The sequence below is a fragment of the Triticum urartu genome, chromosome 2A (genome assembly GCF_056163025.1).
Source record: "Triticum urartu cultivar PI428250 chromosome 2A, HENAU_Tu73, whole genome shotgun sequence".
Taxonomy (NCBI): Eukaryota; Viridiplantae; Streptophyta; class Magnoliopsida; order Poales; family Poaceae; genus Triticum; species Triticum urartu.
In genome coordinates this window covers 734,881,351-734,905,290 of record NC_141874.1, presented here as the reverse complement: position 1 = coordinate 734,905,290, position 23,940 = coordinate 734,881,351, and the positions used below count along the sequence as shown (strand labels likewise).

At 51.4% G+C, this 23,940-nt stretch overlaps 1 pseudogene; it reads right to left on the bottom strand.

Moving 5' to 3' along the window:
- Positions 1–360: 360 nt before the first annotated feature.
- Positions 361–20,153, bottom strand: LOC147987374 (disease resistance protein RGA2-like; annotated as a pseudogene).
- Positions 20,154–23,940: the final 3,787 nt, after the last annotated feature.

Here is a 23,940-nt window from a genome sequence, read left to right as displayed (position 1 = left end):
TCATTTGGAAGATATATCTACCAGTTCTTCATGGCTCAAAACTGTTGCGCCATATGTGTTCTTCATGGCCAGGCTTCTGTTGATGGACAAACCTGATTGCTCTCTGCAATGGTAAATCTGTTGTGATTCTGAATTACTAGTTATTTAAGGATTTACCCGATGATGATTCATAGACCTCTTTCTTGTTAGTTTAATTTATGTTTCATTAGTTGGCCACCTTATTAATACTAGCTAGATCTTTTGAGTAGTAGTACTAACTGCCACTTAAGATGATGCTATATATGGCCACGCGAACATATCCGATGCTCATGTATCAGAAAATACGACAAGATTTTACATTACACAAGTTCTGCAACAATATTAGATCGGCACTCCCCGCCGCTTACTCCCTAGCATGGCACTAACTTCATGTGTATCCAGGGCACAGCTTGTAACAAAGTGAGCAGCTGAATTATGAGGGGGTATCCTTGATTCCCATGAAATTTGAATGAAGTTATTCGGGTCTAACACTAGGATCTTCTAGAATTTCTCCCAGTCTCACACTTGGTGATTCCTCCTTGATTGGAACATTAACAGTATAGTTTGTCATGGTAAGTGAATGTCAAGGAAAATCCGGAATGTCCACTGGGTGGCCTTGTTCTAAAGCATAGTTGGGTGCACACCATATATGGAGAGGTTTCTTTTAACCATACTTATCCCCTTGTTCAATATGCAACGCCAGAACTGGACATGGAGATTCCTTCTTAAAACGTCCGCGAACATATTTGTTTCAACAAGTGTACCTTGCATGCTGTGCAAAACCTTCGCGTCGAACCATGCGCGCTGCCTCGCAGGCCCCACAACGACGACGGGGCCGGGAGCTCCTCCCTCCACCTGCTGGTGGAGGAGTGGTGCAAGGAGTAGGCGCAGAAGCGCGATGCTCTCTCCCGCAGCGCCGGCAGCCGGACCTGGAGCAACTTCGACAGGCTGGACCGAATATTCTCGCCTGTGCTCAAGCGTCTCCGGGCGGCTGTCAATCACCCTTGGCCACCCCTCCGGCAACATGCGCTCGAAATCAGGACGAGGTTCAGATGGCTACATGCGCCGCAAAAAAGCTGCCGGAAGAAAGGGGATTTGTCGCCGGAGATGTTCAATTGCAGCAGAGGGGGATATGGGAAATGAAGAATGCGGACCCTAAAACGGCCTCGCTCTAGTATATATTGCGGATTCTAAAGCGGTTCTCCGGCCTCCCGTAAAACATTTACATGTAGGGCCGTTTTTACATGACTTTTTCGGGCCGGGTTATTTTGCTTGTATTGTAAATTAGCCGGAAAAACATGACCGGCGAGCTTTTAAGGGATCTGCATATGCTCTTAGCAATAGTCGTACCGTTTCCGTTTTCTCATGGGGCCCGACGGTCAGTGCCTACCAGCGATGTTGTTCGCTGAATCAATCTCCAATCTCCTCCTTCCCCAAAGCCCAAACACGCCGTGGCATCGGCCACCGACGAGCGGCGCCGCCGCGCAGCACGTAGCATCCCCATCGGGTCTCGTGCGGACCCATGGTGGTCACCTACTTAAAATGAGACGAGGGGAGGCGCCTAGCCAGGTCGATTGGGAGGACCTCATGGGCTAGAGCGGGAGCCTCGCCAGCGGCAACGTGCGCCTCACGGATGCTGTGCAACCCCCAACTACCTTCTTCCCAACCTACCATGGGTGCAACCACGAGCATCCTCCTGCCTTCCCTAGTCCAGCAATGAGCCGCACCTCGTGTGGAGCCATGGCGGTCGCCGACGTCAGGTGCGAGGGAGAATGGGAGGCGCGTAGCTAGTTCGACTACGAGCACCTCAAGGGCTGGCACGGGAGCCTCCCGGATGCAACGCGATGCCGCAGTGCTCCCAGGGTTCTTCAAAATCAATTCCTAGGTAATTTGTATCTAAATCTGTCCCAATTTCACTATCAAGTATAGCATAATTCTAGCCATAACATTGCAATGATGATGATGTTGATGATGCATATACCTCTTTCTTGTATGTTTAATTTCTGTTGCATCGGTTAGCCACCTACCCGAGAGACCGAGACTTGAAGCATTATCTAAGAAGAGCACTTCTGCAGATTTACTGTACATTAATTGAGATGCGTGATACATTTAGTTCAATGGTTCACAGCAACGATGCATCAAGAAAATACGGCAAGAGTTACATTTTACAAGTCTTGAAACAAAACTAGATTGGCACTCCTTGTCGCTTCCTCCCTGGCAAGGCGCTGCCCTGATGTGTATCCTGAGCACGACTTGTAACAATATAAACAAATGATTTCTGAGGGATATCCTTGATTCTCATGCAACTAGAGTGAAGTCTCCTTTTGGGACAACACTAGGATCTGTTACAAGTTCTGCAAATGTCACACATGGCAGTTCCTTCTTCACTGAAGCACCAACTGTGTAAGGTGTCATGCTAAGTGGATGCAAACCGAAGTCTGTTATGTCCATTGGATGGCCTTGTTCTATAAGCGTGTTGGGATGCACGCCATACATGGAGAGGTTCCTCTTGACCACTCTCATCCCCTTGTCCATTATGCGCCGCCAAAACTGAACATCGAGATTCCTTCTCAAGACATTCGCGTACGCATTTGTTGCAAGAAGTGAACCATGTGCACTGTGCAACTCCTTGGCAAATTCATCTGCCATTTGTACTAGCCGAGGATGTTCTGCGGGCTCTACACTCCTGAAGGATAGTGCCTTGAAAAGGTATCTCAACTCGTCGTAAGATAGCACACTTAGGAAGATCGGTTTCACCGTTCCCAACCGGGCTAATCTCTTAAGTTTGCTTACGATGATGATCTTGCTCCCTCTACCCATCTTTCTGAGAAACGACTAAAAGTTTTTCCAGTCATCATCATCTACATCAGAAGCAAACTCAATAACTACCAACATCATCCCAAACATTGTCCTTCCATCATCAAGTATTCCCACAATCAAGTGCAAAATAAAGGAGAAACGTGAGCGAACCCTTTCATCGCCACACACATGAGCAACCAAGGTTTTCTTCCCAACTGCGACACCACCTATGAGCGGAAGGACGCCCCATGCATGATCACCTGAAGGATCGTTGTGCTCCAACAAGAAGCTCAAGAGCTTTTGCTTTTCAGCGTGTCGGCTAAACATGAAGTTGTCAGTGTAAAGGTAAACGTCATATGGCCTGCGAGACATGCACTCACATTCGCTCAGAAGCACAACAAATTCTGACATGTTAGCAACAACAATTTCTAAGCTTTCCAAAGCACCATCTGACTCGAGGCGAATGTCCTTGTCGTCGTTCACCATTGTTTTTCGAGAACGTTTGAGTGGAATGGCTAAATACAAACTGCTGCTAGATGAGTTGTTGCTGCTAACCTCATCAAAGCCTGCACCGTCTTGGAGGGCTCGGTACCTCCATGTATCAAGCAGACGGTGCCCTCTGTACATGGCCTCTGAGAGCATCTTGAGCTGCATCATCATCCCTGAGTTGGTTATGTATCGAGCGTCCGCTTCCTCGACGATGGTGCTGTCGGTGTGGAACGACACCTATGGGATGACAAGAATTCCTACTACGGTTGCCGGGGCGCGGGGTTGCGAGAAGAGCAGGGCTAGTAGACAGCACAAGGATCGTTTACCCAGGTTCGGGCCGCGAGGATGCGTAAAACCCTAGTCCTGCTTTGGTGGGTGTATTTCAGAGAGTTCTTGAGCTCTCGAACTAGCTGTGGTCAGTGCGTGGTTCGAAAGAGCCGAATCCTTCTCCAGTATGCCATGGGCCTCCTTTTACAGTCGGAAGGGGCTGCCACAGTGGCACACAAGAGGTGAAAAGGCGTACAATGCCCTGAGCTTATCGCTCGTATTACAGGACAAGACGCATTTAATGCGTAGCTTAGGTGTCCCCTTGCTTTATTGGGGACGGGGGCGAGGCCCGTCCCGTTCGTCGCCGCTCCTCCTCGCTTTGACACGTGCTCTGGCCAGTGAGGCGTGTGGTGTCATGTAGGCAGGCAGGCAGCTGAGGTGGCGCAGTGGCGGAGCCTTCACGAAGATCTGCATGCCGCCATGCAGGCGCTCGATGAGTTGGCATGGGAGCTGCATGTTGCCACGCAGGTGCCCGCCCAGCTGGTTGGGCTGGCAGCTGCATGCGAACAGCGGTGGAAGCTTGGTTGGCATGGGCCTGGCGGTGGCCCTGCTAGCGTCCTTGGTGAGGGCCTTGCCGTGTGGCCCGGCAAGGGTCTTGCCGTGGCGCGCTGTCGTTCCCGGCAAGGGCCTTGCCTGGGGTCTCGTGGCCTTCCTCGGCAAGGATCTTGCTGAGGATCGTCGTCTTCTATTCCTCATCTGATCTTGAATATGTCTTCACAAAGATCTGCATGACACCACGGAGGTGCCTCCCGAGCCCTGGCCCAACGTGATGTTGGAGACCGTGGGCTCAAGGGTGGCCCGCTCTGTTGGTGTGGGGTGAGCTGTCCCGGCAAGGGTCTTGCCGGGGGAACCTGCTTCGTCCCTCTGCTCTTTGTGGTCTTGGCCTTGGCTTGCTCTTATTATCTTGGGCTTTGGTCTTACCTTGGCTCACCTTCCCTGTTCTGCTTGGCGTGACCGTAGGCGCGGCTCCGACTGCCCGTGCACAGGTATAGGGGTACAAAAATGCACCCCTCTTTTTGTACACCCATAGGAGCCCCCGGGCCTGGGCCACACATAAGCGTGACACGTCGTTGGGCCAGGCCCAAAATGGTGCGCGGGCAGGCGGGGCGGTTTAAACCGCGGTAAAACTATTCGCATGTTGCGCTTCCCACGACCCCCGCGCGCGGCGTGGCGTGGAGGGGTGTGCGTGACGTGGGCGGCATGCGTGGGGCGATTTCCACATGCATGCGTCACATCGCAGTAAATGGGCAGCGCGCCCCGCGGCTTCCCCATAAAAAGGGATAACCGCGGGCGCACTGTTCCTTTTACCCTTCGCGCTGAAGGAAATATGCCCTAGATGCAACAATAAAGTTATTATTTATTTCCTTATTTCATGATAAATGTTTATTATTCATGCTAGAATTGTATTAACCGGAAACATAATACTTGTGTGAATACATAGACAAACAGAGTGTCACTAGTATGCCTCTACTTGACTAGCTCGTTGATCAAAGATGGTTATGTTTCCTAGCCATAGACATGAGTTGTCATTTGATTAATGGGATCACATCATTAGGAGAATGATGTGATTGGTTTGATCCATTCCGTTAGCTTAGCACTTGATCGTTTAGTATTCTGCTATTGCTTTCTTCATGACTTATACATGTTCCTATGACTATGAGATTGTGCAACTCCCGTTTACCGGAGGAACACTTTGTGTGCTACCAAACGTCACAACGTAACTGGGTGATTATAAAGGTTCTCTACAGGTGTCTCCGAAGGTACTTGTTGGGTTGGCGTATTTCGAGATTAGAATTTGTCACTCCGATTGTCGGAGAGGTATCTCTGGGCCCACTCGGTAATGCACATCACTTAAGCCTTGCAAGCATTGCAACTAATGAGTTAGTTGCGGGATGATGTATTACGGAACGAGTAAAGTGACTTGCCGGTAACGAGATTGAACTAGGTATTGAGATACCGACGATCGAATCTCGGGCAAGTAACATACCGATGACAAAGGGAACAACGTATGTGTTTTGACGTACCGAAGGTAGTTTGGAGTCCCGGATGAGATCGGGGACATGACGAGGAGTCTCGAAATGGTCGAGACGTAAAGATCGATATATTGGACGACTATATTCGGACATCGGAAAGGTTCCGAGTGATTTGGGTATTTTTCGGAGTACCGGAGAGTTACGGAAATTCCCAGGGAGTATATGGGTCTTATTGGGCTTTAGGGGAAAGAGAGAGGAGAGGTTGGGCGCCCCCCAAGGCCTAGTCCGAATTGGACTAGGGGGAGGGGCTGCGCCCCCTCCTTCCTTCTCTTCTCTCTCCCCTTTCCTTGACTCCTACTCCTACTACTTGGAAGGGGGGATCCTACTCCCGGTGGGAGTAGGACTCCTCCTAGGGCGCGCCATAGAGAGGGTCGGCCCTCCCCCTCCACTCCTTTATATACGGGGAGGGGGGCACCCCTTGGAGACACAACAATTGATTTGATCTTTTAGCCATGTGCGGTGCCCCCTCCACCATAGTCCACCTCGATAATACTGTAGCGGTGCTTAGGCGAAGCCCTGCGTCGGTAGAACATCATCATCGTCACCACGCCGTCGTGCTGACGAAACTCTCCCTCAACACTCGGCTGGATCGAAGGTCGAGGGACGTCATCGGGCTGAACGTGTGCTGAACTCGGAGGTGTCGTGCGTTCGGTACTTGATCGATCGGATCGTGAAGACATACGACTACATCGACCGCGTTGTGCTAACGCTTCCGCTTTCGGTCTACGAGGGTACGTAGACAACACTCTCGCCTCTCGTTGCTATGCATCACCATGATCTTGCGTGTGTGTAGGAATTTTTTTGAAATTACTACGTTCCCCAACAGTGGCATCTGAGCCTGGTTTTATGCGTAGATATCATATGCACGAGTAGAACACAAGTGAGTTGTGAGCAATATAAGTCATACTGCTTACCAGCATGTCATACTTTGGTTCGGCGGTATTGTTGGATGAAGCGGCCCGGACCGACATTACGCGTACGCTTACGCGAGACTGGTTCTACCGACGTGCTTTGCACACAGGTGGCTGGCGGGTGTCAGTTTCTCCAACTTTAGTTGAACCGAGTGTGGCTACGCCCGGTCCTTGCGAAGGTTAAAACAGCACCAACTTGACAAACTATCATTGTGGTTTTGATGCGTAGGTAAGAACGGTTCTTGCTCAGCCCGTAGCAGCCACGTAAAACTTGCAACAACAAAGTAGAGGACGTCTAACTTGTTTTTGCAGGGCATGTTGTGATGTGATATGGTCAAAGCATGATGCTAAATTTTATTGTATGAGATGATCATGTTTTGTAACCGAGTTATCGGCAACCGGCAGGAGCCATATGGTTGTCACTTTATTGTATGCAATCCAATCACCCTGTAATGCTTTACTTTATCACTAAGCGGTAGCGATAGTCGTAGAAGCATAAGATTGGCGAGACGACAACGATGCTACGATGGAGATCAAGGTGTCGCGCCGGTGACAATGGTGATCATGACGGTGCTTCAGAGATGGAGATCACAAGCACAAGATGATGATGGCAATATCATATCACTTATATTGATTGCATGTGATGTTTATCTTTTATGCATCTTATCTCGCTTTGTTTGACGGTAGTATTATAAGATGATATGTCACTAAATTTCAAGGTATAAGTGTCCTCCCTGAGTATGCACCGTTGCCAAAGTTCGTCGTCCCCAGACACCACGTGATGATCGGGTGTGATAAGCTCTACGTCCATCTACAACGGGTGCAAGCCAGTTTTGCACACGCAGAATACTCAGGTTAAACTTGACGAGCCCAGCATATGCAGATATGGCCTCGGAACACTAAGACTGAAATGTCGAGCGTGAATCATATAGTAGATATGATCAACATAATGATGTTCACCATTGAAAGCTACTCCATTTCACGTGATGATCGGTTATGGTTTAGTTGATATGGATCATGTGATCACTTAGAGGATTAGAGGGATGTCTATCTAAGTGGGAGTTCTTAAGTAATATGATTAATTGAACTTAAATTTATCATGAACTTAGTCCTGGTAGTATTAGCATATCTATGTTGTAGATCAATAGCTCGCGTTTTGCTCGCCTGTTTTATTTTGATATGTTCCTAGAGAAAACTAAGTTGAAAGATGTTAGTAACAATGATGCGGACTTGGTCCGTGATCTGAGGATTAACCTCATTGCTGCACAGAAGAATTATGGCCTTGATGCACCGCTAGGTGATAGACCTATTGCAGGAGTAGATGCAGACGTTATGAACGTTTTGACAAAAGCTCGGTATGATGACTACTTGATAGTTAAGTGCACCATGCTTTACGGCTTAGAACCGGACTTCAAAAATGTTTTGAATGCCACAGAGCATATAAGATGTTCCAAGAGTTGAAATTGGTATTTCATACTCATGCCCGTGTCAAGAGGTATGAGACCTCTGACAGTACTTTGCATAACAAGATGGAGGAGAATAGCTCAACCAGTGAGCATGTGCTTAGATTGTCTGGGTACTATAATTGCTTGAATCAAGTGGGAGTTAATCTTCCAGATAAGATAGTAATTGACAGAATTCTCTAGTCACTATTACCAAGTTACTAGAACTTTGTGATGAACTATAATATGCAAGGGATAATGGAAACGATTCCCAAGCTCTTCGTGATGCTGAAATCGACGAAGGTAGAAATCAAGAAAACATCAAGTGTTGATGGTTGACAAGACCACTAGTTTCAAGAAAAGGGCAAAGGGAAGAAGGGGAACTTCAATAAGAACGACAAGCGAGTTGCTGCTCAAGTGAAGAAGCCCAAGTCTGGACCTAAGCCTGAGACTGAGTGCTTCTACTACAAAGGAACTAGTCACTGGAAGCGGAACTGCCCCAAGTATTTGACGGATAAGAAGGATGGCAAAGTGAACAAAGGTATATTTGATATACAGATTATTGATGTGTATTTTACTAGTGTTCGTAGCAACCCCTCGGTATTTGATCCTGGTTCAGTTGCTAAGAGTAGTAACTCGAAACGGGAGTTGCAGAATGAACAGAAATTAGTTAAGGGTGAAGTGACGATGTGTGTTGGAAATAGTTCCAAGATTGATATGATCATCATCGCACACTCCCTATACTTTTGGGATTAGTGTTGAACCTAAATAAGTGTTATTTGGTGTTTGCATTGAGCATGAATATGATTTGATCATGTTTATTGCAATACGGTTATTCATTTAAGTTAGAGAATAATTGTTATTCTGTTTACGTGAATAAAACCTTATATGGTTACACACCCAATGAAAATGGTTCGTTGGATCTTGATCGTAGTGATACACATATTCATAATATTGAAGCCAAAAGATGCAAAGTTAATAATGATAGTGCAACTTATTTGTGGCACTGCCGTTTAGGTCATATTGGTGTAAAGCGCATGAAGAAACTCCATGCTAATGGGCTTTTGGAATCACTTGATGCTTGCGAACCATGCCTCTTGGGCAAGATGACTAAAACGCCGTTCTCCAGAACAATGGAGCGAGCAACATATTTGTTGGAAATCATACATACTGATGTATGTGGTCCGATGAATATTGAGGCTCGTGGCAGGTATCGTTATTTTCAGACCTTCACAAATGACTTGAGCAGATATGGGTATATCTACTTGATGAAACATAAAGTCTGAAACATTTGAAAAGTTCATATAATTCTAGAGTGAATTAGAAAATCATCGTAAGAAGAAAATAAAGTTTCTACGATCTGATCGTGGAGGAGAATATTAGAGTTACGAGTTTGGTCTTCATTTGAAACAATGCGGAATAGTTTCGCAACTCACGCCACCTGGAACACCACAGCGTAATGGTGTGTCTGGATGTCATAACCGTACTTTATTAGATATGGTGCAATCTATGATGTTTCTTACCAACCTACCACTATCGTTTTGGAGTTATGCATTAGAGACAGTTGCATTCACATTAAAAAGGGCACCATCTAAATCCGTTGAGATGGCACCTTATGAACTGTGGTTTGGCAAAAAACCAAAGTTGTCGTTTCTTAAAGTTTGGGGTTGCGATGCTTATGTGAAAAAGTTTCAACATGATAAGCTTGAACCCAAATCGGAGAAATGCGTCTTCATAGGATACCCAAAAGTTAGAGAATAATTGTTGTTCTATTTACGTGAATAAAACCTTATATGGTTACACACCCAATGAAAATGGTTCGTTGGATCTCAATCGTAGTGATACACATATTCATAATATTGAAGCCAAAAGATGCAAAGTTAATAATGATAGTGCAACTTATTTGTGGGACTGCCATTTAGGTCATATTGGTGTAAAGCGCATGAAGAAACTCCATGCTGATGGGCTTTTGTAATCACTTGATTACGAATCACTTGATGCTTGCGAACCATGCCTCTTGGGCAAGATGACTAAAACGCCGTTCTCCGGAACAATGGAGAGAGCAACAGATTTGTTGGAAATCATACATATTGATGTATGTGATCTCATGAATATTGAGGCTCGCGGCAGGTATCGTTATTTTCAGACCTTCACAAATGATTTGAGCAGATATGGGTATATCTACTTGATGAAACATAAAGTCTGAAACATTTGAAAAGTTCATATAATTTCAGAGTGAAGTAGAAAATCATCGTAACAAGAAAATAAAGTTTCTACGATCTGATCGTGGAGGAGAATATTAGAGTTACAAGTTTGGTCTTCATTTGAAATAATGCAGAATAGTTTCGCAACTCACGCCACCTGGAACACCACAGCGTAATGGTGTGTCCGGACGTCATAACTGTACTTTATTAGATATGGTGTAATCTATGATGTTTCTTACCAATCTACCACTATCATTTTGGAGTTATGCATTAGAGACAGCTGCATTCACGTTAAAAAGGGCACCATCTAAATCCGTTGAGATGGCACCTTATGAACTGTGGTTTGGCAAGAAACCAAAGTTGTCGTTTTTTAAAGTTTGGGGTTGCGATGCTTATGTGAAAAAGTTTCAACATGATAAGCTTGAACCCAAATCGGAGAAATGCGTCTTCATAGGATACCCAAAAGTTACTGTTGGGTACACCTTCTATCAAAGATCCGAAGACAAGATATTCGTTGCTAAGAATGGATCCTTTCTAGAGAAGGAGTTTCTCTCGAAAGAAGTGAGTGGGAGGAAAGTAGAACTTGATGAGGTAACTGTACCTGCTCCCTTATTGGAAAGTAGTTCATCACAGAAATTTGTTCCTGTGACTCCTACACCAATTAATGAGGAAGCTAATGATGATGATCATGTAACTTCAGATCAAGCTACTACCGAACCTCGTAGGTCAACCAGAGTGAGATCCGCACTAGAGTGGTATGGTAATCTTATTCTGGAGGTCATGTTACTTGACCATGACGAACCTACGAACTATGAGGAAGCGATGATGAGCCCAGATTCCGCGAAATGGTTTGAGGCCATGAAATCTGAGATGGGATCCATGTATGAGAACAAAGTATGGACTTTGATTGACTTGCCCAAATGATCGGCGAGCCATTGAGATTAAATGGATCTTCAAGAGGAAGACGGACGTTGATAGTAGTGTTACTATCTACAAATGTAGAATTGTTGCAAAAGGTTTTCGACAAGTTCAAGGTGTTGACTATGATGAGAGTTTCTCACTCGTATCTATGCTTAAGTCTGTCCGAATCATGTTAGCAATTGCCGCATTTTATGAAATCTGGTAAATGGATAAACAAAACTGCATTCCTTAATGGATTTATTAAAGAAGAGTTGTATATGATTCAACCAGAAGGTTTTGTCGATCCTAAAGGTGTTAACAAGATGTGCAAGCTCCAGCGGTCCATCTATGGACTGGTGCAAGCATCTCGGAGTTGGAATATACGCTTTGATGAGTTGATCAAAGCGTATAGTTTTATACAGACTTGCAGTGAAGCATGTATTTACAAGAAAGTGAGTGAGAGCACTACAACATTTCTGATAAGTATATGTGAATGACATATTGTTGATCAGAAATAATGTAGAATTATTCTGCAAAGCATAAAGGAGTGTTTGAAAGGAGTTTTTCAAAGAAAGACCTCGATGAAGCTGCTTACATATTGAGCATCAAGATCTATAGAGATAGATCAAAATGCTTGATAAGTTTTTTCAATGAGTACATACCTTGACAAGATTTTGAAGTAGTTCAAAATGGAATAGTCAAAGAAAGAGTTCTTGCCTGTGTTACAAGGTGTGAAATTGATTAAGACTCAAAGCCCGACCACGACAGAAGATAGAAAGAGAATGAAAGTCATTCCCTATGCCTCAGCCATAGGTTCTATAAAGTATGCCATGCTACGTACCAGATCTATTGTATACCGTACACTGATTTTGGCAAGGGAGTACAATAGTGATCTAGGAGTAGATCACTGGACAGCGGTCAAAATTATCCTTAGTGGAATAAGGATATGTTTCTCGATTATGGAGGTGACAAAAGGTTTGCCGCAAAGGGTTACGTCGATGCAAGTTTTGACACTGATCTAGATGACTCCAAATCTCAATCTGGATGCATATTGAAAGTGAGAGCAATTAGCTAGAGTAGCTCCATGCAAAGCATTGTTGACATAGAAATTTGCAAAATACATACAGATCTGAATGTGGCAGACCCGTTGACTAAACTTCTCTCACAAGCAAAACATGATCACACCTTAGTACTCTTTGGGTGTTAATCACATAGCAATGTGAACTAGATTATTGACTCTAGTAAACACTTTGGGTGTTGGTCACATGACGATGTAAAATATGGGTGTTAATCACATGGTGATGTGAACTATTGATGTTAAATCACGTGTCGATGTGATCTAGATTATTGACTCTAGTGCAAGTGGGAGACTGAAGGAAATATGCCCTAGAGGCAATAATAAAGTTATTATTTATTTCCTTATTTCATGATAAATGTTTATTATTCATGCTAGAATTGTATTAACCGGAAACATAATACTTGTGTGAATACAAAGACAAACAGAGTGTAACTAGTATGCCTCTACTTGACTAGCTCGTTGATCAAAGATGGTTATGTTTCTTAGCCATAGACATGAGTTGTCATTTGATTAATGGGGTCACATCATTAGGAGAATGATGTGATTGACTTGACCCATTCCGTTAGCTTAGCACTTGATCGTTTAGTATTCTGCTATTGCTTTCTTCATGACTTATACATGTTCCTATGACTATGAGATTATGCAATTCCCGTTTACTGGAGGAACACTTTGTGTGCTACCAAACGTCACAACGTAACTGGGTGATTATAAAGGTGCTCTACAGGTGTCTCCGAAGGTACTTGTTGGGTTGGCGTATTTCGAGATTAGAATTTGTCACTCCGATTGTCGGAGAGGTATCTCTGGGCCCACTCGGTAATACACATCACTTAAGCCTTGCAAGCATTGCAACTAATGAGTTAGTTGCAGGATGATGTATTACGAAACGAGTAAAGAGACTTGCCGGTAACGAGATTGAACTAGGTATTGAGATACCGACGATCGAATCTCAGGCAAGTAACATACCGATGACAAAGGGAACAACGTATGTTGTTGTGCGGTTTGACCGATAAAGATCTTCATAGAATATGTGGGAGCCAATATGAGCATCCAGGTTCCGCTATTGGTTATTAACCGGAGACGTGTCTCGGTCATGTCTACATTGTTCTCGAACCCGTAGGGTCCGCACGCTTAAAGTTTGATGACGGTTATATTATGAGTTTATGTGTTTTGATGTACCAAAGGTAGTTTGGAGTCCTGGATGAGATCGGGGACATGACGAGGAGTCTCGAAATGATCGAGACGTAAAGATCGATATATTGGATGACTATATTCGGACATCGGAAAGGTTCCGAGTGATTCGGGTATTTTTTGGAGTACCGGAGAGTTACGGGAATTCGCCAGGGAGTATATGGGCCTTATTGGGCTTTAGGGGAAAGAGAGAGGAGAGGTTGGGCGCCCCCCAAGGCCTAGTCCGAATTGGACTAGGGGGAGGGCTGCGCCCCCTCCTTCCTTTTCTTCTCTCTCCCCTTTCCTTGACTCCTACTCCTACTACTTGGAAGGGGGGAATCCTACTCCCGGTGGGATTAGGACTCCTCCTAGGGCACGCCATAGAGAGGGCCGGCCCTCCCCCTCCTCCACTCCTTTATATACGGGGAGGGGGGCACCCCTTGGAGACACAACAATTGATTTGATCTTTTACCCGTGTGTGGTGCCCCCTCCACCATAGTCCACCTTGATAATACTGTAGCGGTGCTTAGGCGAAGTCCTGCGTCGGTAGAACATCATCATCGTCACCACGCCGTCGTGCTGACGAAACTCTCCCTCAACACTCGGCTGGATCGAAGTTCCAGGGACGTCATCGGGCTGAACGTGTGCTGAACTCGGAGGTGCCGTGCGTTCGGAACTTGATCGGTCGGATCGTGAAGACGTACGACTACATCAACCGCGTTGTGCTAACGCTTCCGCTTTCGGTCTATGAGGGTACGTAGACAACACTCCCCCTCTCGTTGCAATGCACAACATGATCTTGCGTGTGCGTAGGAATTTTTTTGAAATTACTACGTTCCCCAACACGCGCAACCCCAATCTCGGAAACCTCCGCCTGCCTTCCTCTTCTTCTCCAAGCTTCGTTCCTACTCGCCGCCGTTGCGCTTCCGCCACCCTCTTTCATGCCCTCCTCCCCCAGCCGCCATGGCGCCAAAATCCACCAAGGGCAAGGGAGTGGCCAAGGACGCCAGAGCCATGGAGCAGCCGGAGAGTGCGTTGGCGGTGCAGCGGATGCAGTCCGCCTTCTTCCCCTCAACATTCGACGTGTTCGAGCTTCGGGACTCCTTCAGGCCCCTGTGGGGAGAGAAGACGGGGGGGAGGGGAATTCGAGGCATCCAACCACGTGCGTCATCCCCGCTGACTGCGTCGAGGCTACCCCAAATCGGTGCCCCTTCTTTGTCGATTATTTTTCCTGCGGGCTCTGTCCTCCCTTCTCCGATTTCTTCAGCGACGTCATGCATACCTTTGGCTTCCGCCTCCTGGATTTTACTCCGAATGCGGTGGCATGCATGGCCCTTTTCGCGCATCTCTGCGAGGGCTTCGCCGGGGTGCACCCCAAAATGGCGCTCTTCCGCCATTACTTCTCCCCTCGGATCCAACCAGGGGGCTCCATCTCCGGTTGCATTGCCTGGGTCTCAAGATCCAAGGGGGCTTATCCGGAGGGTGCCATGAAGGAGTGGTGGGAAGAATGGCGGGTCCGGTGGTGCTGGATCAAGGAGAAGGACCCGTCGGCGTTCTGCGAAGTTCGACGGGCGCCGCCGGTCCGCAGAAGCGATTGGAGCGACGTCGATGCTGATGACGAGAAGCTCACGGTCGCCACCACCAGGATCCTCCGGCTCACCGAGGCCGGCCTCACCCTTGAGATGATCGGGGCGGACTTCATCCGCCGCCGGATCGCTCCACTGCATAACAAGGGGAGGCCAGCCTGGCTCTTCACGAACCCCGCCGACATCATGCGGCTTCGTCCCGGCCTCAACCATAATTTCACCATGATGGGGCACGCCCATTTCTGCCAGTGGCTCTTTCAGCTTGACGTGGGCCGTGACGGTGAGGTCGAGCGGACCGGCAAGGTCGCGAGGGCCGCCGCCAAGGCTGGCAAGGTCCTCAAGGGGCCTCTGTTCAAGCTGCCGACGGGGGTGGTCCCTTTGTGCAATAACTCGCGCCGGTCCGATATCATTGTCATGATGCTGGACTGCAACACGCATAGTCCTGACCTGAGCTGGAAGGAGCCGGAGGATGCCGAGGTGCAGCAGTTTTCGACACTCTGCACGAGGGGTACGTCAGCGCCGACACCGAGCGGCTGCTTGTCCAGGACACCACCCAGGCGAAGCTGGACTACATTGCTACCAGGGCAAGGAAGGCACAACTTGCCAAGGAGGCCGGCAGCGCAGGCGGTGTGGAGGACAAGGCCGCGACGGCCACGGAGGAGGAGGAGCTTGCCTGGTGGGCGGCGGCCGCCGGGGGAGCCAGCAGCGCCGGCACCGAGGCCCCTCTGGTTAAAGATGTGACTGGCGAGTCGTCATCGGAGGAGGCCGAGACCGCAGGCCCGACGCCGGCAATGGGGAGAGGGCGAGTCCTGTGGCGGGTCAGTTCCGGCGAGCCGGTCCGGCCTGGCAGGGCTGCGCGGCCATAGCTGACCTTGGAGGGTCCGGGCGCCACACGAGGGCCGCAGCAGCAAAGGCCGCGGTGAAGAAGAAGACAACCGCCCCTTCTTCGTCCACGCGTGTCCAGACACCACCTCCTTCTCCTCCTCCGGCGGATGTCGATACAGAGGTTACTTTCAATTATGGATCCCTCGGCCCGAGGAGGAAGAGGAAAACAACAGAGGAGGAGGTGGACGACGAGTAAGTATCTGGTTCCTTTTCGTTATCTCTGCCTCCTCAATCTGTGTTGCTCGTCTTGACTTGTCTTCATCTTTGCAGGGACGTGGAGACGCTGGCCCAGAGAGTGAAGAGGGCCAAGGTCTTGGCGGGTGGTCATCCCCTAATTGGTACTTCGGGGGCGCCACTAGTGGTGTTGAGCAGCCCAGACAGCAGCCCCTGGCATAGCCCCCAGCGTAAGTTCATCACTCTTCCCCGTCGACACGTGTCAGGGGCACAACACTTTGGTGCTGACCTTGCTAGGTATGCAGGAGGAGAGCAGCAGCAGGAGGAGCCACAGAGGGCTACTCCCAACACGCCGCCCTCATCAACCACGCCGCCCCGAGGGGCGTCCCCGGCAAGGGCGCCAGGCACCGAGTCCACGCACATGGAGGAGGAGGAGGAGGAGAACTTGGGCGCCGACGGCTTTCCCTCGACGCCAAATGCTGGCGGGTAGGGAACTTCCGTTTCCTAGTCGGATACTGGCACTGGTAAGTTGTTCGCCATTCGTCCCTGCTTCTTTTCCTTTTCGGCTCTTGGTCCTGGCCTTGCCCCACCCCCTTCTTCGGCATCCAGATTCCTCCTCGGTGAACCCAGAGGACATGGACGCCGTCATCGAGGGCGTCGCCAAGGCCGCCGAGGCGGACGCCGAGAAGATCGCCACCGAGGGGGCCGCCAAGGGCGCTGCCGAGGACGCCGCCGAGGGGCCTACCGGGGAGGACGGCAAGGCTGCCGTTGAGGAGACCGGCAAGGGGCCTGCCGGAGAGGCCGGCGGGGTCGCTGCCGAGGAGGAGGAGGAAGTGGCTGGTGACCAGCCTTCCTCTTCTGCTGCTTCCGGCTCCGGCAAGTACCTGAGGATGAGCGACGACTTGTTCGTCCACCTTCCAGGCGCGTCGAGCACCAGGATGCCCGTTGAGGGAGAGGTGTTTGATGACGAAGTGCTTGCCGCTGCCGGGCTTGAAGTCGTCGACGAGCCGATCGTTGGCGGCGACGGTTCGCAGGAAGAGCGGCTCCTCCACGCCATGGGCGCCAGCTTCCGGAAGCTCCAGGCGCTCCACCGCGCCCGCCTAGACAAGGCTAAGTCCAGGACGGCGGTGGTGAAGAAGGCGGAGGCGGACCTCCAGAAGCGCGTTGCCGAGATGCAGGACTGGTTCCGCGAGGCCCACAAGGAGCTCAAGGCTGCCCAGGGCGAGCTGGCCAAGCGCGGCGTGGAGCTCACCATGAAGCTCGCCGACATCGAGAAAGCTCAAGAGACGGCGAGGAACTTGGTCGCGGCCGCCGAAGCTGCCCGGACCCAGCACGAGGCCGCGCTGAACTCCCAGGAGGAGGACCTCGCTGCACGCGAGGAGAAGCTTGCCGCCATGCTTCGCGGCAAGGATGCAGAGGTGGAGAAGCTTGTCTTGCAGCGAACCAGTGAGCTGGAGCAGAGGCACAAAGAGGCACTCAATGCCCAGGCCCAGGTTCACGCCGGCAAGGTGGAGGAGTTGGAGGCCGAGCGCGACAGGCTGAAGGAGCAGGCCCTGAAGCTCTCCCAGGAAAAGGACACGCTCAACAGTGCCCTGACAGAGGCGCAGGGCGCGGTCGTCAGCAAGGCTGGGGAGCTCTCCGGGGCCAACAACTCCATCAAAGACCTCAAGCTAAATCCGAAGGGTCTCGAGAAGGTGCTGTCGGAGGCCAAAACCCGAGAGGGGGCCCTGGCCAAGGAGCTGGAGGCCGAGAAGCAGTTGCGGAAGAACGAGGGCCTCAACTTCGCGGATCACGTGGAGGGCGAGAACCTTGGCTCGATCGCCTCGCCACCATCGCCAACCAGGCCGCCGCACAGCTGGCCATCATGGGGATGCTGGACGTGAGGTATGTCCCGGAGCGGAGCGTGAGCGCCAATTGCAGCCTGACCATGTTCTTTGAGAAGGTTGTCGGCGCTCTGGAGCGGCTCCACACCAACCAGGCAGCCTCACTGGCCGACGAGTCCCGGAGGCTTTGCCAGGGTGCCATGACCAAGGTTCTCACCAAGGTGGTGCACTGGTACCCCGACCTCGACTTCGACGCCGCGCTGGAGAGCTTGCCGGAGGGTACTGACCTCGCGCCGCTCAGGGAGCGCATCAAGCCCATCATCACCCGAGTCGGCGAAATTCAGAGGGTGGAGGGCCATTGCCGGGATTAGGCATCCCCTTCTTTATCACCGCTGCAGGTTCACAACCAAGACAATCGCTATCTCTAGTTAGAACCGCAGCAACAATTCGATGTAATATAACTCTGCAGCACTTTCAGTATTATGCATGTTATTTTCCTGTTCGATTTTCCTTTGTATGTCCTCCCTATGTTATTGGGTATGCTCAACGGTGCGTAAACCCAAGGCGGCGTCTTGGGGATGGGTCCCCATTGGCCTGCCGGGTGTGCTTGCTGCCGTGCGAACCACCTTGCCGCCCGAACTGTCGAGCTTGACTCGAGTCAGAGTCGGGAGCGTTGCCAAGTGTGGAAGGCTACCCCGTCACTCTCGACGCGGCCGCTTTGAGCTGTTGAGCGGACTCGAAACAGAACAAGGGCATTGCCAATTGCGGGAGGGCCCCTTTGCATGCAGGTTTCTCATACATAGCCGAAATCTCCGAGGACGATAACCTTATGTATAGGAGGAAATAACTCAAAACTCTGAATGACTTAGCTTTTCTGCTGCCGAGCAGGCGTCGTTCCTCCGGCCGCCTCCTTCTCAGGAGCCAAGGGCGATGAAGAACTGCTAGGCTAACTACTAGACCAGATTCTCACAATTGCCCCCCTACCTGGCGCGCCAAAGATGTCGGTGTGGAACGACACCAATGGGATCACAAGAATCCCTACTACGGTTGCCGGGGCGCGGGGTTGCGAGAAAAGCAGGGCTGTAGACAGCACAAGGATCGTTTACCCAGGTTCGGGCCGCGAGGATGTGTAAAACCCTAGTCCCGCTTTGGTGGATGTATTTCAAAGAGTTCTTGAGCTCTCGAACTAGCTGTGGTCAGTGCGTGGTTCGAAAGAGCCGAATCCTTCTCCAGTATGCCATGGGCCTCCTTTTATAGTCGGAAGGGGCTGCCACAATGGCACACAGGAGGTGGAAAGACGTACAGTGCCCTGAGCTTATCGCTCGTATTACAGGACAAGACGCATTTAATGCGTAGCTTAGGTGTCCCCTTGCTTTATTGGGGACGGGGGCGAGGCCCGTCCCGTCCGTCGCAGCTCCTCCTCCCTTTGACACGTGCCTTGGCCAGTGAGGCGCGTGGTGCCATGTAGGCAGGCAGGCAGCTGAGGTGGCACAGTGGCGGAGCCTTCACGAAGATCTGCATGCCGCCATGCAGGCGCTCGATGAGTTGGCCTGGGAGCTTCATGTTGCCATGCAGGTGCCCGCCCAGCTGGTTGGGCTGGCAGCTGCATGCGAACGGCGGTGGAAGCTTGGTTGGCGTGGGCCTGGCGGTGGCCCTGCTGGCGTCCTTGGTGAGGGCCTTGCCGGGTGGCCCGGCAAGGATCTTGCCGTGGCGCGCTGTCATCCCCGGCAAGGGCCTTGACTGGAGTCTGGTGGCCTTCCTCGGCAAGGATCTTGCTGAGGATCGTCGTCTTCTATTCCTCATTTGATCTTGAATATGTCTTCACAAGGATCTGCATGACACCATGGAGGTGCCTCCCGAGCCCTGGACCAACATGATGTTGGAGATCATGGGCTCAAGGGTGGCCCACTCTGTTGGTGTGGGGCGAGCTATCCCGGCAAGGATCTTGCCAGGGCTGCTGAGGCTACCCCAGCAAGGGTCTTGCCGGGGGAACCTGCTTCGTCCCTTTGCTCTTTGTGGTCTTGGCCTTGGCGTTGCTCTTATTATCTTGGGCTTTGGTCTTACCTTGGCTCACCTCCCCTGTTCTGCTTGGCGTCACTGTAGGCGCGGCTCCGACTGCCCGTGCACAGGTATAGGGGTACAAAAATGCACCCCTCTTTTTGTACACCGACAGGTGCCTACTCTGCAGGAGATGCTGCAACCTCTCCACCACCTTCTCCTCTGATTGTCCATGGCTGGAGGAGTGATACTTGTTCATCAGGAGGGAGATGAACCGGCTTACAAGCTCACTTGCAACTGCAGATATGGCAACCTCCATGGCCAGGATTGATGAGGTAAGATGCTGGTTGATCCCTGGAAAAATTAACTAAGCTGGCCTCTGCAAGTCTTGAAGTATCAGTCGCATTTAAACAAAGTGTCCCTGGACGACTTGGTGGGTGGATGGGTGGGTGAAAGGCACGGATACTTTGTTTAAAGCTCAAAGACGTGACAAGGACCAATGAACTTTCCAAGCAGCATTGAAAAGAAATAACCAACTAGTATTTGTAATATTTACGTTAGGTCTAAATTGATTACTGTCCCATTGCAAAATGTATATTTAAACATCTTTGCATTTGTCTTTTGTTGAAAACCTTACATTTTTATACATATGAGGGAATCCTCTTGGGGACCATCCCGGTTTCTGGCCACCCCTTACCAAGGGGAAATTCTCTTTCACAGGATATATGACCCATTAGTTAGCCTAATTTTATGGGTTAACAAAGGCTGAGAGGTTGTTTCTTAACTAGCTGCACAATCGCCCCCCTCTTATATTTGGTTCACCCTCTACCACTGGAGGGAATGACATCCAATGTACATCAACACCACGTGCACGCGACCGTGAGGCGATGAGGGCGACTGGGCGGGCGACAGGGCGGACGCCCGTGCACGCGACGGCGATGGCGCCGTCCGCCGTCGGTGATCGCCGGCGCGTCGGCGGGCGGTTTTGGGCTCTCGCCGACTCTGACGAGGACGACGCGGATGATAATGGGGATGCATCCCCGGCGGAGTCGCCGCCCTCACCGGCACCTTTGGATTTCATTTGTGAATTTTTCAATTCAGGTTATAACGAAGATGAAGTGGCAACGACGATCGATCGTGTTCTACCATCGGATGATCCGGCGCAAATCGGTCTTCACGCGGGCGAGAAGAAAGAGATGATCTGACGCGTTGTTCATCGGAGGACGGCGGCGTCAGCGCTCAGACCTTGGAAGGGTCCCCTACCTAAGGTGATTCTTCTGAATCTTACGCTATTCGATATGATTAGGCCGGAGTCGTGGATTACTGTTAAGAAGAGGAAGCATGCGAGGAGGATCGACGTTCGTCAGGCACCGGCGGCGCCCGTGATGGCCGTGCCGGCGACCGGGATCTCGGAGATGAGATCATTGCGTTTGAAACGCCTGCTGGGCTGTGCTGGGCCGGCTCGGAGGGAGCCGGGTCCGCGAGGAGATGGGCCAGGGTCGGATGGGTATGAGGCCCATGTTGTACCGGACCATAATCCTGCCCGGATCGCTAGCCCATGCACGTATGCGGGTGATCGATCTTCTATCCGTCGTGCGCCATCTCCAGCTGGTCCTAGGGTTCACAGGCGCGGGACTCGTGGTTTCCCAGTGTGTGGTGCTCGTCGGGCAAGGAGGATCCGGCCTCTCCTGGACATGGCCGGCCGTGGGGCTGCGCCGCCACCAGCCAAGAAGATTGCCTCATCCGCTCCAGCAGGACGGGGCGGGGCGGCTCCGCCGCCGGCGGCGGGTACCGGCCATGGAGCCCTGGCGCCGCTTGGCCAGAGGCCACCGGCGGGTGGGGGTGTTCCTCTGGGTAACCCGGGCCGTGGCAATGGCCACTTGGGCGTGTGGCCACCGGGGCAAGTGCCCATGCAAACTGCGGCTGGAAGGGGCGGGCTGAGGCCTCCGGCGCCAGGTGCGGCGCCCGTCGCCCAGCCGGCCGCGGGTCATGGTGGGCCTCGGCCTCAAGCGCCGGGCGTGGCCGGTGTAGCTGCTGCTGGCCGGGGTGGTGCTGCCCTTGGGGTCATGCCGACGCCTATAGGCGGTCAACCTCGTGCCACACCTCCGCCTCACTTCGTCGCGAGGCCGGCTCAGAACCGGTCGGGACCGCCACAGACGAGGCAGAATTCAAACACTAGAGAGTCCCATGGTCCGCCCCGAGGCCAGTGGGGGGACGATGGGTATGATGAGTATGGAGATGGACAACATCATGGTTCCTCTTCCACGGGAGGAGGTCGTGGTTATGCCTGGCAGAGTGACGGGTCTACTGAGAGACCGTTTCTCGGCCCTCCAGGTGGATTTGTCGAGGGAGCCTCAGGTCCGGACCACCGCCAGAGAGGTGGCTACCGTGGACATCATGGTGGTCGGGGTGGTGGCCGTGCGAGGTATCGCCGACAGCCTTCGCCTCCGCCAGTTGTTGACCATGCAGCGTCAGCAGTGGAGACCGATCACGCTTCCACGGATCTCCCTACCCAAGCGATGGAGGTGGTGACGGCCTTGGCCAATGTTGAGGTTCCTGCGACTGGGACTGCGGCTGAGGCTACTGACAGGTCTGATGCTGAGAGGGCCTCCAAGTGGGCGCGTAAGAAGGAAAGGATGCTTTGCTACCGTTGTGGTGAGAAGGGCCACTTCATTGCTGAGTGCGTGGAGGAGCTGTGTGAGTCGTGTGGCAAGCCAGCACATGCCTCGGGGGATTGCCCGTTATTGCGTGACCAGGCTCCGTCTCTGACAATGTATGGAGTTTATTGTGCTGAGCTAATGTTCTTTGAGTCCCCGGCCGCGAGAGAGATTCCGGAGGAGACACTGAGCTTGACCACCAGGGTTGTGAAAGCTACCCAGGGTGAGGTAACTGAGGCTCAGATTGTGCGGAGGCTTCAGGAGCTGGCACCGGGAGACTTCCAATGGGAGCTGGTTGCTCTCGAGGCCAATGTTTTTAAGGTTGATTTCCCACTGCGGATGATTTCCAGAGACTGCTGAGCTTTGGCTTGTGTAGAGTTCCTGGCACTAAGTGCATTCTGGAGTTTCACGAGTGGAAGAAGGTGGAGCCTAAGGGAAAGCCGCTTACACAGGTCTGGTTGAGGTTTTTGGGGGCTCCATCTAAGCCTTTGCAGGATGTTCGAGTTGTGGCCAGTATGGGTATTATGGTTGGGAAGACGGAGAAAGTGGATATGGCTTTTACCCGTGCTCATGGAGTGGCCCGGATTTTAGTGAGCGTTCTGGATATTGAGTTCGTGCCTGATGCGGTCAACTGGACTTATAGGCAAGAGGTGTTTCCGCTCGAGATCGAGTTTGAGGACACGGATCTGTTTGCTGAGGCGATTAATGGGCATGATGTTGATATGCACGAGGGTGACGACAGTGCGGGAGCCAAGGGGGCACCGACTGATGAGTCAACACGAGAGGAGTCTAACGGTTCTCGCCTTGATGCTCAGTTGCCCGGGGATGGGACCGGGGTTCAGCCGGCACCCTCACCATCGGTGCCTATGACTTCGTTGTGTTTTTGGTCCTTTGAGCCAGCCTCTGCCCCTCCCAAACTTTGGAGTGACCGGGTAGATTTTGATGATGTGTTTGAACATACGCTCCCTTTGTTGGAGTTCGAGGGTGCTGGAGGATCCTTGGCTGGACGCTTGGTGAGGGCATCGTCGGCAAGGACTTTGGATGGAGTTGGGGAGGTGGAGCCGGTGGTTGCTTCTATTTCCCTTACTTCACCTGTGGTCGAGGCTCCGGAGATGACGACTGTGTTCGAGGTGGGGCTTGGGGGAGGGGGTTCGGGGCAGGTGGCCTCGACTTCTCTCCTCCCTATCCCGACGCCGGCGATGCCGGTCACGATGGGGTCGGCTGGTGCTGGGAGAGGGGGCCCGAGGCAGGCGGCCTCGGCTCTTTCTCCTTCGGTCGTGGCGACGGCGCCCGCGCTTCCAGTGGCGTTGGGGGAGGGGGGTTTGGGGCAGGTGGCCCTGGCTCCTCCTTCCTCTTCGGCGGTCAGGAGGACCGCGTCTCCTATGATGACGGCGTTCCACTCTGTGTCGAGGGGTGGGACGGGAGGAGGGCTCGGGCAGGCGGCCTCCG